The sequence below is a fragment of the Columba livia genome, chromosome 7, assembly GCF_036013475.1.
Source record: "Columba livia isolate bColLiv1 breed racing homer chromosome 7, bColLiv1.pat.W.v2, whole genome shotgun sequence".
NCBI lineage: Eukaryota > Metazoa > Chordata > Aves > Columbiformes > Columbidae > Columba > Columba livia.
In genome coordinates this window covers 32,100,116-32,114,454 of record NC_088608.1, presented here as the reverse complement: position 1 = coordinate 32,114,454, position 14,339 = coordinate 32,100,116, and the positions used below count along the sequence as shown (strand labels likewise).

At 44.3% G+C, this 14,339-nt stretch overlaps 1 long non-coding RNA gene across 1 annotated transcript; it reads left to right on the top strand.

The window, feature by feature from the left end:
- The first annotated feature begins 299 nt into the window (after window positions 1-299).
- On the top strand, window positions 300-13,873 carry LOC135579877 (uncharacterized). Its single transcript, XR_010473734.1, has 3 exons — window positions 300-1,312; window positions 10,521-10,838; window positions 11,116-13,873. It is a non-coding gene; the product is annotated as an uncharacterized LOC135579877 (long non-coding RNA).
- The last annotated feature ends 466 nt before the right edge of the window (window positions 13,874-14,339 follow it).

The following is a 14,339-nucleotide window of genomic DNA, read 5'->3' as shown; positions in this document are numbered from 1 at the left end:
GGAGTGCAGTATGTGGTCTTCTGGCTGTGAAGGCTAAAAAGTTATGTCTTACCACTTGCTATTCTGAGCAACCCAGCATTAATTTTGAGGATGATGTGAGAAACAGAACCTGATCACCTGTGCTGTCAAAGCTGGAGGGGAGTGAAGCAGGGGGTCCTGGGTCATGTTGTTTAGTCACCTGACTGTGCCAGAGGAGCCTTGAGATTCTCTTATTCTAATTGGAATAATGTATCATAGGCTTCTTTATTTATAAGCAGAGATAAACTCCTCTCAGTAGGAATTTTTGCCTGACCAGCCCTGCTCCACAGTGGCTGGGAAATCTGCTGCATGTCCAAATGACAGCCTAAAGACCTCAGCGCATTGCACCATGCAAACATGGGAGTTTCAGTCAAAGACCACGGGCATATGCAGAGAAGAGTCAAAGGTTTTCTTCAAATGATAGGAGGAGGAGGAGAGAACTATTATGGCTTTTTTTATAGCATAATAAAACACAATGAAATTGCACAAAATTATGAGTTCTGATCTCAAAATTGTATCTTTGGCTACCTGGCAAAAAAGCTTCAGCTTTACCACAAGCAACAGTCCCTGGAGATAGGCTAGAGATAGCAGAGCAGAACAGCAGGTGAAAAGGAGTGGACTGTTGCCAGAGAGGTGATACTGGACACCACACAAACCTTCTTGGTATGCTTAGGTGAAGCCAAGAAGGTGTCTCATTGCCTGTCCTCAAGCTCCAAAGAAGCAGAAGTCTGCTTGGTTTAGGCACCAGGCTAGCTGCCTGGGATCCTGGCAGACATGGTGGCAGGGAAGTGGGCGAGCTGCAGGAGAAGAGCATTAGGCTAAATGTGCTGCCTGGATGGCCCAGACCTCAGGAATTACCCAGAGTTCAGAAGTGACAGAGACCTAAGAAAAGCTAGCAAAGCAGCCTTGCCTGAATCTCTGCTGAGGTTCAGAGGAGCCCAGAAGTTTTTATCAGCCAGTGGAACAGGCTGCCGAGGGAAGTGGCAGAGTCACCATTCCTCGAGGTGTTTGACAGACATGTAGATGAGGTTCTTAGGGACATGGTTTGGTGCCAGTATTAGGTTAATGGTTGGACTCGATGATCTCGAGGGTGTCTTCCAACTAAAATGATTCTATGATTCTATTTTCTGGTGTCTTGGTGTTTTTCTTCACAGGCTCTGAAACCAGGGAGGGGCTGTACCCTGCTCTCCTCCGCTGCAGGACTCTGCAGTTTGCGGACACACGACTGCACATGATTGACATAGACATCCATCCACTAGAAAGCCTTAGCAGCATGCTCAGCAATTGCATTGAGGTAAGCAACCACCAACTCCAGTAACGTGTCATCTGCAGGAATTTGTTACTCTTTATGAAAAAAAAAAAAAGGTGAAATTTTTTTTTTTTTTACAATTCCCATTTGTAAATGTGCAGGCACCTCATTAACTCTGATGGTACGATATTTTTGGCTAGCTGCATTGCTAAGCATGTGTTAAGATCTGATGAAGTGCAAGAAATTACCTTTGTAACAGCAGTGGTGTCTTCTGAATGCAGTTAGCGCCTCCCCAGCACTGATAAAGGTGCGAAAAATGATCTTCCCATCTACAGTTGTGTCAACTGAATGCAATTAGCACCTCTACATGTGTTTAAAATCATGACCGCAGGTTATATGTTTCAGCAGCCTGCAATACATTAGCACTTAATCCCATCTTTGTGAATCGAAGAAAAAATTGCTGCAAAACCAGTGCAATGAATACAATTAAGTGCCATTAACATACCATTAACTATTTTTAATGAAGTAAATCCAATCCCAGATTGGCGAGCAATGGTCTGGGGACTTTTTGGAGCTCCCAGGCAGCAGTTGCTTGCTGTATAGACATGTGTCAGAGGAAGATCTCTTTACACCTGCAAGACCTTGTTTAAATGGCTCTGTCAAGCTTGGGTGGCAAAGCTGTGCTTTTCTCTTCATTCTTAGGGTACAGGCATCCCAGGAAGCAGGGAGTGCAGGGTGCGCTTCCCAAAAACATTGCCTTTTATGAGGGGGAAAAAGAGAAAGAGGGAAGAAAAAAAGCACAGTGGATATTTTTTCCTTTGGTGCAAGTAGCCAAGTTCTAGGGTATTGATCATTTATTATATTCCTCTCAGACAATTAATCTCTTCTCTAACTGCACAAAATGAGATCTGGTCTATGTCTCTGTGTGGAAGTCTATTCATGTCCAAATAATTATTGTCAGCAGTCTCCAGACTTCTTTTTCTGCTGTTTTCCCTCCAAGTTTGATTGACTAATACTTACTAGATGGAGGATTAGAGCTTCAGTAATTTCTTTCATGCAAACACAGGGTGCGTACAGAATAGTCATCTTCAGATGTCAAATACTTACACTTTTCTTATGAATATTTGAAAGCTGTAAATGAGAAAATAATGCAGACACACACCTCATGGGATTGAAAAATACTTTCATCTCAAACACATTTTTACAATATATATTGAACAAATGATCAGTCCAAGCCATCTTCTGCACTGGGACTTGTCTGGCTCTCTGTGCACAAAGCCATACTTCTCAAGCACTTCTGCTGAAATCACTGACAACGCCTCACGAAGAGAACATTCCTGCACTGGAGCTTGGCATGGAAGATGAACACAACAGCAGCACCTTCTGCATCTTAACTCTACTAACTTTTTAAAGGCCAGCTATTGATTTTTCACTTTGAGGAGTGTTCTGTAACAGATGTGAGATTTTGTTTGTGTGGTGGAATTGGTTTGTTTGCTTTGGTGTCCTTTTTTGTATTTTTTTTTCCCAATGTTTCTTTCTTTCTTTTTTTTTTTTCTTTTTTTTTTGCACTAGATTTGTAATTGAAAGGGACAGATGCCCATCTGCGACACTTGGCAGTGGATGTACAGGGGTTCTCCTGCTGCTGGCAGCAGCCCCATGCTGATACAGAGACTGTGTCTGATTAGGGCAGAAGGAAACTCCATCCCTGACTCATTTCACTCCCTACATAACACAGGATATACAGCTTTGCTCCATGATTCCTGTACAGAGCCAAATAACTTGTGGCTGAGCTAGGGCATATCTTTGAGAAAGACACACTCCTTCTTGCTGTAATTTATTCCTGACCATCCTTTCTTTTCCCTGTATTTTCACAATGCACAGCACTCTGCACAGGAGTAACTGCTCTGAGAAAAATTAACATCTGCAGAGTGCTCTGTGAGAGTGACACTGTCCTCTTTCTGAGCCTGAAGCCAAACCCTACTCCTATTAATATAAATGTCTACTGTGAATTTAGATGTTCACGGCTTTTTTCTTCTCAATGAAGCAAAGGTTGCTGCTGCAAGTTGGGCTGGGGGACTCCTTCGTTTCACCTCTCTCCCCTGAGCACAAGATGAAGTTATCATTCAAGATGATCGTCCACATCAAAAATGTCCTTCTTAGCCCTGAGAAGCCTCCAAGATAACTGGGATGTGAATGCAGTGCCTGGGATGCTGCTGTTGCCTTTCGCCTTGACAGAGCAGCACCAAGTGTCCTCCTTCTCTGTGTTCTTCTGAAAACCGCCTTGCAAAATTCCTTTTGCCAGCTGTAAATATTGCATTTTCCTGAAGCAGTGGGTGTGCACACCCTGTGTATTGCTGCAAATACAACCTGTGTTCCTCAGTTGGGCCAGGTCGCAACTTCATGTACCACAATACCCTGACCTTGGGGAAGGGTCACCATCTTTCTCCAGGTACAAAATATTGAGCAATCCTGATGTACAAGGCCTGAAGTGCTCCTGTTTGCATTTTGCAAGCAAACAAACAAAACCACCACCACCAACAAGAAATAACAACAACAAAACAAAAACAAACAAACAAAAACAAACAAACAAAACCACAAAACACACCAGTTTGAAAGGTTACACTTCTACACCCACGTCTTAGAACAAGAGCTTGGGTGTCTAAGTCAGTCTTCTGGATCAAGAGCATTAACCAAAAGTGGCCTGATCTGAGGCTGCTGAAGGCAGTGGGATTGGTGGTTAGGTCTGGTTGATGTTGTCTTTGCTGGCTATTTGTTTGACTTTTTGGTGGGCCTTGTATGAGATCTACAGGTCCCAGTATGGAAATCAGATACTGAGGAATCTCACCTGTACTTTTATTAAATCATCTTTTAGCAGTTCCCTTACAACACTAGGATAAATGCCTCTCTGCTATGTATATCTAAGTATAGTGTTACCTGAAAGTGTCTGAACCCTATTTTTTGCTGACCTGACACTGCTGAGAGCCACACCACCAATCTGAACATGCTGCTTTTCTTGGGACAATTCCTGCTGGCTCAGGGCTCCAAGAATTATGCCGACTGCTGCAGCAAGAGCTGCCAGGGGGAAACGGCATCCAAGCAAGATGAGCTTGCACCTCACAGGCAACACTGACTGAGGGTGAATTTGGGGACAGAGTGGTTGTGCTGACCTGTTACCTCCTCGCCCCTCTGACAAGCGATGCAACGTTGTGGTCAACAAAGCAGGTTGGGAAGAATTGAATCAGTTTTAAGGAAAAGTCCTGAAGCTGGAGGTGAGAAGAGACAACTCAGCATTATTCAGAGTAAGTGGATTTGGGGCGGCGTGCCCGACCGGGATGAGCCGGCGCTGCCGCAGCCTCCCGCCTGGAGCCGGAGCATTCTGCAGTCCCGCACGGATGCAGCCGGGAGGATGCGGAGCTGACAGCCATCCATTCTCTAAATTAAATTTCACTCCCATCGGTTGTCCTCGGCTCACGGCCCCGCTGGCTTGCTGAAGGATTGCTGATCGTGCAGATTATTATGGGCTGAGTCCAAAACCTGTGGGATCAGCGAGAAAGGCTTCAACAGCCCAGGGAGATGTGAGCTGGATGCCACAGGAGTGGGTTTCAGCTCACATGTTGTCTCCATCCAGGGGCATGATCCTTACTTGTGACTCCTGCTGGGTTTTCCAGTGAGATGCTGGGGAAAACCAGTCTATTTAGGCTACTACACCATGTAGGCATTTATAAAATTGTATCCATTTAAACAGAGGAATGCGCTGTTTCCTAATAAGGTCCCTCTCAAGAAACAGCAGTATGTTGCTTGACCCAGGCCTTTAACTGAAGCTGTCTTGGCAATTTAGTGAAATTAAATGGCTGGATTATGAGGAGTTCAGTGGTATGTAATCCAAAGGCTAAAGTTTTCAGAGCTAGTTCAGCTCTCAAACAATTATTTGTGTTCGCCAGATTCAGTAAAGCGAAACCCCCTAATAGGTGCTGGAAATGTTTATAACATGTTCATCTCTGATCTGGCGACAGTAACAGAAGTTCTGGGGTGACTTCATATTTCTGCATGAGATTTCAAAATGAAAAGCGCCTCCAGGATGGCCATGGGGTCCCTTGTGTTTCACTGGGCAGGCTAGGATGGATTTGCAGAGGCACTTCTGCTGTTTGACATCTCAAACCTCTTTCTTCTGGCAAAGCAAGTGAGGGAATCTCATTTCTTTCCAAACAAGCTTTCTCAGGCAGCTGCTGCTGCTGCCAGCAACGCAATGCTGAACCTGTGAGGGACTCGGGATTTCTTGTCACACCAGGCCACAGACAGGATTATGACCTATTTTATTTTGTGCCATTTGCCCAAGAGAGGGCATTTTAAGAATTTTGGCTGGTTGTAAAAAAGAATGCTGAATTGCTGCTGATTTCCTTTGAGTGGCAATTCAGAGGAGTGAGAAGGGTAAGAATCTTCTTCCTGCTGTGTAAAGGGAACTAGAAACCCAGAAACCGCATGTGAACATGCTTAAGTTTCACAATATTTAATTCACCAGGTATAAGCAAGATTTACAAATGAGTGAGCTGCAGCACCATGAAAGCTTTGGAAGGGAGTTCACTAAAGGATGCTGGAGTTAGTCAAAAGAATATCCTGACTCCAATATACCTGAATTTATTTTTTAAGGTAGCATGTAAAGACTAACCGAACCCTGTGCTGGTCCTTAGGGGCTGTCCACCATTAAAACCTTCATGGAAGGCTACGTATGACACATCCTAGAACTAACATTTAGTTATAAAAACCAAAAATCTCTTGAGTGAATTTGGTAGAAGTCCAACATAATAATGTGATGAGCCTTTGCATTGGAGCTGAGGGGCTGTGGATTAGATCCATGCAGGAAAACTTAAAGCTGTTGGTATCCAACAAGGAAACGGGGTTTTTCTGTAATTGCAATCCCTTTAGTGGAAAAAAACTTGCTAGGTTTAGTGTAGCTACTGCACAAGTTCTTCTAGAAGTGAATAATACCATCTGCCAGGTGCTTCTTGCAAAGAAATTCTGGTATGAATATTATAAAGGGGAAAACATCAGTCTGAGTAATAGATATCCTAAATATTGTCAGATCTGCAGTGGTTCCAGCAGTGCAGTTTTTGTTCTGGAGTGCAGAGAATGCCTCGAGAATCAAGTGGATTCTGAAAGGATGGTCACTGCCAAACATGCAGGGACCTGCGTATTTTTACTGGGGGTGTGTGAACCTGTCCTCATTTACACCAGGGCACTGCATCCCCAAAAACCTTGTGCTTAAGTGGGCATTGCCAAATACAACTTTCATGTCTTAACTTTACAGTATGGAATAAGACTGGAGATGTTATCCAGAGGTGGGATGTGAAAGGTCTCATGGCAGCTACAGGAGATTTTAAGTTCTGCTGAAACCTATATAGCAATCTCGTCTTTTCTTTAAGCTCGGGTCAGCTGCTAATCTTTGCAGGCATCTTGTCCCCCTCCAGGCTTTTGCTAGCCTGGCTGGCTGAAGTCCAGGGGCTGATGAAGAGCCAGTATTAGCCACAGTTCTAAAAAATCTCCATTCCCAGTGTGGTGTTGGGAAAAGCAGTCCTGTGCCTCCCTCCACAGGTGCTGTGCAAGTGCAGACATCCACCCTACAGCAACAAGGGGTGTGTTTTTATTTCTAAACCCTTCTTGCCACATAAGACAGAATCCTGACAATCCCATCTGAGCCATCTTTCTGCACTTGCTATGCCTGTCCAAGGCAGCCCTGCACTTGAAGTCCAGAGAAGACAAAGTCCATGCATGACCCAGCTGGGGTCTCAAGGTGCTGCTGTAAGTCCTGCACACCCATGCTGTGGCCATGGCATGGGATGAGACTTGTGGACTCTTGCTCATGCACTGGGTTAAGTGACTAGAGCAAAATGTGAGTACCTCTCTCTAAGGCTGGAATTTCAGCAAGAGACCAGCATGGGTCAGGTCCGTAGCTTCAGCAACATCAAGCAGGTTGTTTTGCTGGGCAGTGTGGGAAACCTGTCCATAAATGTCACTAGAGGTGTTGGATGCTCCCAAGGAAATGGCCTGAAGCACACGAGTTTGGATGGGAAATGCAGAGTGGGGATGGGCAGGAGGGACAAAAGCAGCACAGCAACGACATCTTGTGATGCACAACGATGGCTGCATGGGAGAGCCAAGCGCTGCCATGGGGGAGCCACTTGTCCCCTGCCCAGCTGGAGCCCTGGGCAGTGTCCCCACTGGGAGGGCAGGGTGGGTAACCGATGGACAGGGAGGAACGTGTCCCACAGCATGTTGTGATGAGCAGGAGCCAAAGCAGGATTTTGGCAACAGCAGTGGGGATGGGAGCAAAAAGGCTACGAAGACAGGCTCTGCTTATTGCAGCCTCTTTTTTTTTTTCTTTCTTTTAGTACATCGTTGCTGCAAAGCACTGAAATCTTTCTTGAGTGCTCTGTGGAAACCTGTGCTCCAGCCAATTGCAGGTATCTGCTGAAATAGGTACACAAGTAACATTTGTGTTTTTGCAAGAAGTGTGCAAGTGCAAATATTCTGCTTTATATCTGAGGATCACTGTGGCTGATGACCCATATCTCAAGATGCAGATGAGCATTTCATCCCAAAGTAGGGCAGTAGTATCCATCCCTTCCCGCTTCGACTGCACTGAAGAGGAGCAGTGGAAAAAGTTACTCCAGACTTGCATCCAGGGATTAAAAACTCAGAGTTTCTAGTGGAAAGGCAGCAGTGAAGGCTGAGAGCAGGTGGAGTTGGTGCCCCACCATCGCCCACCTGCTAAAGAGAGGACTCTTCAAAGTGTCAACCCAACCCATCAAGTGGACAATTCTTCTTAAAGCCTTTTAGCTGTAATCTGGTTGAATTATGATCACTTTTTTTACTGAACTCATGCAAAACAAGCCAGTTGTAGAACTGTGGTGTCTGAGTTTCTTTTTGAGACATTGTTCACATCAGTGCTTCAGTGCAGAGCTTGCAAGACAGAGGTCACACTCTGACATATGTCAGAAATAAAGGAATGCCTTTGCATTGAGCCCCACAACATCAAACTGCTGCACTTAAGGTAATTATGAGCAGAAACCAGAAGGCTGAGCTGTGCACTCCTGTCCAACCTGTGTGGCTTTACCTCTCTGGGTAGGATTTTCGGAGACACCTGAGGCACGCAGCAGTAGAAGCCCTACTGGAAGTCAATGAGACTTTGTTCAGAACAGCCTCAGGTGCTTTTGAAAGACTTGTCCTGTTGTGTGTTGCTTTAAAGACTTGTAAATTAGAGTTAATTCCTATGGCTTATGTGTATTAGCTGATAGAGCCCAGGATTAGATTCCTGTCCTCCTTAGGATCCCGCTGCTGGGGCCTCCTCCTGGGCAGCCTGGATTGAAAGGTTGGCAGGGCAGTAGCAACTGTGTGAGAGAGCCATGTGTATTGCTCATGTCCCCATGTCCCATTCCCCAGTCTGAAGGGACAGGACTGCATACCACAGCTGGGACAGTGCCCTTTAACCACAAGAACTTCAACTCTTTCAATGCAAGCTGCTGGGGAGCAAATAAAGAAGGTTGAGCTATGGTCATTCTCCAGGTCACCTCCAGCTGACAAAAAACACGCTGCTCACAGGGCAACTCTACAAGGAAAAAGAGAGCAGCTGCTGTTTTGTGTGGTTTGTAGTGCCAGCTTCTCTCTCTCATGTGGAAACAGAGGTCCCCATTGCACTCAGATTGAAATTAATGCCAGCAAGGATTGTAACTAAGCCTCCTGCCTACAAAGCCATAGTGCCATTACACTCCTGTGGTTTTCTGTTTGACTTTGATTTGGGGCTTTTTTAGGGAATATCAGTCCTTCCCATGTTATTAACAGATAAGCAGGAAGAAGTACCTGTGTAAATGAGATGAAAATCTGACAAGTCCCTATCTGACCTGTTATTCACTTTGGAGAAAGTTCTGAAGTTGGCTGCAGGTGGTGAATCAGCTACAAAGTTTTGTCTGCTTCATCGTGGGTTTTTCAAGCTGTTCTGATCAGAAACAGCTTGTTGCCTTCAGTGAGCCCTGGCCAAGGCTGTTGGCTTCAGATAGATCAAATTATCTTGTCCTATAGGTCAGATGGGTAAAACACAGTCCTCAGGTAACTGTAGAGGACTGAGGGTAGAATCTGGGGGGTATTAACAGTCTGTTGGAGAAAAGTCTCTGTTTTCTGTCCAGAAACCAGCGTTAGAGCTCAAAGCATCATAGACAAGGGATGTTGTTTTCATCTGAGTGCTTGTACAGCACCTGGTATGTGGGGCCACCAGACTCAGTTTCATTGTGCTGTTGGACTTTGGTGCTGTACTACATCAGAAAGGAGGCACAGTTACACCTGTCCTCTGGGTCTAAGGGAAAGTTCAGCTCTCAGGGGCAATTTGCAGAATTGTGACAGCATGTCCCAATTGTGCTAAAATTTCACAGAAAAACCTCAGACAAACGTTAGCTGTCTAGCTATCTCCACAGGCAGGTTCAAAATGAAGACCAAGGTTGTCCTCTCTGTGTGTAGTACAGTAAAAAATAAATTCTAAAATATATCCAGGAGGTTTGCTGCTCAAAGTCTTCCCCCGCTGGACTGGAAAAGGTGTATATAATTTAATTCATAATAACTTGGGGGGAGCTCAGAGTAAATGGTACTGAGCAGAAGACAAGGCCACGGCTGCAGACAGGGGCTCCTGTCTGTGCCTTGGGCTGTAGATAAGTCATTATGATGACTATCAAGTTTTGTGGGGCTTTCCCAGTGCGATCGTCATGACTCTGAAGGTGGCATTGTGCAATGGAACTGTAAGTCACCGTTGGCATCAGATCCTGGTTTGGAAACTTTTTCAGATGGTGCTGGACCTGCTGCCTCATCTGAAGCAGAGGAAGAGCTTCAGGTCAGGGGGTGTTCCCTCCTGTCCTGGGTTTTGAAGAGTATGCTGACACCAGAAGCTGAGCTGGGTAAAATCACACCAGGGACATGCAGTAATCCAGAGGTTAACCATGTCACCTTCTTTTTCTTAATCCCTGCAGACAGAAAGTCCAGCTGCTGATTAATCAGGAAATAGTGATTCATAGTAGAAATGGCTCTTGCACTAAGAAGCAGCCATTACTGTGTCTTCATGGTGCCCACACTGAAGACTAAAACCTTTTTATTGAAATTGGGAAGGATTGTTGAATTGTTGTTAGTCATCTCCAATGCTTGTGTGGATGAGGGTGGAGGTGGGTGGCATGTATGTCTTGGGTTTTTTTTAATTCTTTTTCACTTGCGCCTACAGATTGAAGTATCTGCAGTGCTGTTGCTCGCAGCAGCTCAAGGGTGACCAGCTCCTCTGAACAGTGCTTGGAGGTCGACGAGTGCTCAGACTTGCTCTTGGGACTACGGGGCAGCAGAAACAGATGAATGAAGACAGGGGAACAAGTCTATGAATCAGCCTCAGGGCACAGGGCGTTGTGGAACAAAATGGGTCTGGACTGACACTGGCATGCTTGTCGAGGAGATAGACGCCTGTCTGGGTGCAGTGGAAAAAACTTTCTGAGTGGAGTGCTCATGAACTATTTTAAGGTTGCGGTGCTGTTCATCTTACAAAGATAACGTAAGCGTGAAACCCCTTGTGGATTTTTAATCTCTTAAAATAGATCCTTAGGTGCTACATTTTCTGCTAATCAATGCACAAAATGATGTTGTGCATATAATACATCAGTTAATACAAAAGAGAGGTTGCTCGTTAAGCTACAGGGTTTGTACAACATCTTGTTCTATGATTTTTGTAAACAAAGAGAAGCCTTGTGTCCTTATGAAACCACTTCATCATCCCCTGGGAAGATTTGAACTTGTTGACTGATTTCTGTCACATCTTGTGTTTTTTCCAGGCCTTATGAGAAGAGGTTGGGTGAAGCAGCACTCCCTGCAGAGGGTACCCAGGGACGGATGGGCTCCTGGTGCAGGTTCACCTTTTGTTAATTTCCAACAAATTCAGTAGCACACAAAACCAGAAAAGAGGAGATTTCTGTCATTTTGCTGCTCATGGAACTGACTTCTCATCTCGATTAGAGAACTATTTGTATAACTGTACGGGAGGAAAAACCCGCTCAATACCTCTCTGTGCTGATTGCTGTCTATAAAAAGATCTCAACAACCTCTCCTGTGAAAAGCGCTCACACCTCCACGCTGCAGCATGCCTTTGATGCTTTAGCAAGTGGGTTCTCCTCAGGCTACTGAAGCGCCTTTCCTTTGTCTTCTGCACTGCTCAGCTCCTGCCAGCTCGCACTTGGCGGAGGTGAACCCCCTAGGTAGGTCAGGAGCCCTCACCTCAGTCTTCCTATGCCTTCTCATTACCTTTCCTTTTTGGAAGCAATAAGTTAAGACTCACATTCTACTTTAGAGGAATAAACCAAACCTTTGTCAGAGCTAGAGTTTCATGCTGAGATTAACATTTATCCTCTTTGGGGACATGTGTGCTGCTATGACAGCCACATCCACAGCTGAGATCCCCCCAAGAGTACCATGCTCACAAGAAATAGGATGCTGAAATCACAGCCTTCTCAAGGGTCACCCACTCCCTCTCCACTGAGGCAAAATCAGGCAGATCAAATATTTACTAGAAATGGATCCAGTGAAGGCTCCTCACCACCCTCAGCCACTCAGTGCTTCTCCCTTCTCATCATCAGAAATCTGCTTCCCAGTGTAAGCTTGAACCTCTCAATACTTCCAACATTTGCAAGCACATTAAAGAAATTGTTTCCCTCCTGTTAATAGCACTGATGGAAGGAATTATATGTTGTCTCCTTCAGACCTGATCTTCCATCCTCTTCTCATGGCTCACATGTTTTAGATGTCTGCTGCTGCCTGTGCTCTTCTGCAGCCCATGTCTTTGCCTTGAAGTCAATGCTATGCTTACCTGAGGACTGCAATAATCCTGCAAGGGCTTTTTCTACCTGATATCAAAGACAAATTGTTCAAATTTTGATCCCATTGTAAGGACCAGCCTACCTTTTTCACAAAAGCTGGAGTCAGCAAGAGAGATTTAAGTTAAGCAGCATTTTTCCTGTTACCTAAGACCTTTTTACTTTGGACTGGGTGTAAAATTAGTTCCACAGTTATCACTAAAATAATGTAATGCTTCTACCCAGATTAGCAAAAAATGCCTGATTAGTCCCCTAAAAACTCCTAAGTGCCTAAAAGTTGTGGTTGTAGCTCACAGAGGCTTTGGATCCAGCTCCATAACAAACTGCAGTAGACATCCTACCCTATTGCCTCTGATTGCTTTTGGATCATTCCCCGCAACTCCGATTTGATTTGATCTAACTATAGCTCGCTGGGAAATGACAATTCATGGTTAGGCAATTTTCAAAGTCTAATTGCTCCAGAGTTTTCTCAGTACTTCAGAATTTCTTAATTGTATTAGCCAAGGTGAGGATAATTGCTGCTTTCATATCCTTGAAACTTCTCATACAAAAGAGGCTTATGCAAGAATCTGCTCATTCTCTTCAATAAATGATCTCTCTGTTATTAAGGAGTGTGCATTGGGGGACTGCTGGGAAGCATTCCGCTGCACCATTATGTACTTGAACAAAACCTGAAACTTGCAGATACAAGACTAAATTATAGTCTGGGGCAATCATCAGAACACACTTTTTTGTTGTTTGTTTTTTTTTTTTTCCCTGGAGGTTGCTTTTTCAGAAGAAACAGCCCAAGTCTACAAATAACCCAGTATTTTGCACTTTGGGGATCTTCTGGGTGTGTGAAACCTCCTATTTATATGTTGCTGGTGCCCTGACATTGCTCCTCATCACAGATACTGATGGTGTTCCATTTAAAACTAAAAGTCTGGGCCAGTCAGTGGCCTTATTTTTGCTTTGTTCATGAAATCTTCAAGCAGGGACCATTTCATCCCGTTTTTTTCACAGCTTCAGGACCTTGAGCAATATGTAGGGCTTCTAGATGTCTGGGTATTGTAGCTGTGTGCTTGTGCCTGAAGTGCAATAAAGTCACTCCAGCAGAGAATTAGGCATAATGTTCTTACATAAGCTCCAGCAATTAAATGTAAACATATGCATGCACAATCAAATGCCATGTACCAGTTCTGACACTACAACCATTATAAAAAAAAAAAAAAAAAGAAGAAGATAAGATGAACCATGTATTTTCTATCACACCAATTCAATAGACTGAATGTGGGAAAGAGGCATTCCATGAGTCAAACACTTAATCCAAGAAGTATGTTTTACACAAATTGCTGATAAGGTAAGCAAATTTCACAGCCTGTTCCGGGAAAATTATACATTTCATGGTGCTTTATAGAAGACAAGAAATCCTACTGAAATCCTGAAAAAATATGTATACAAGTTAAGGTGGATGATGGAAACGATCCATGATTTTGGATGCAGAATAAGTGAAATTAACATCTCCTAAGGATAATAGCAAGTATCATAGAGGTTTTACACAGAATCCTTGGTAAGAAGTAATCTTATCATAATTACAGGACCAATTTCTCTTGCACTGCATGAAATAATGCTCAGAAATGGCCTAAATATTTCTTTCAGTTGCTAGACAAATTTAGGTAATAAATAAGATGGAGACTAACAATGAGCATTTGAAGGACTGTGAGAATATCAGAACTTCCAGGTAAGCTGTTTCCTCCTTCCAGGGCTTTAAATCAAGGTTGGCTATGCCATCATTTTGAGGCTGCTGAGCTATAGTTTAGGAACTTTTTCCAATTACTGTGTCTGGTTGAACTACAATGGCATGAGCTTTGCAGAGGCTTTAATGATTGCTTTTTAAATTCAGATGCCAGTGCTCTGGCTACAGAGCTATGTGGATGCAGGAGAATGTGCTACCTACGGTGTTCCCTGTCCATCTGGGTGTGAAGTGGATCCACATCCATTGGTACCAGCCTTGGCAGCCATAACTTTTGTGTCACACACTCTTGTTACACATGCTTTTAAGTCATTCATCTGGATTCTGTCTCTCCAGGACTAGATGGGTCTCCAAGTAGCTCTGAAACTTCTGGTAGCAACATAAAATTTCTCCGAATCAGGAACCAGCTCACCCAGAGTGAACTCTGCTCTATAACTACTGTTGCTGTTGCTTTCCT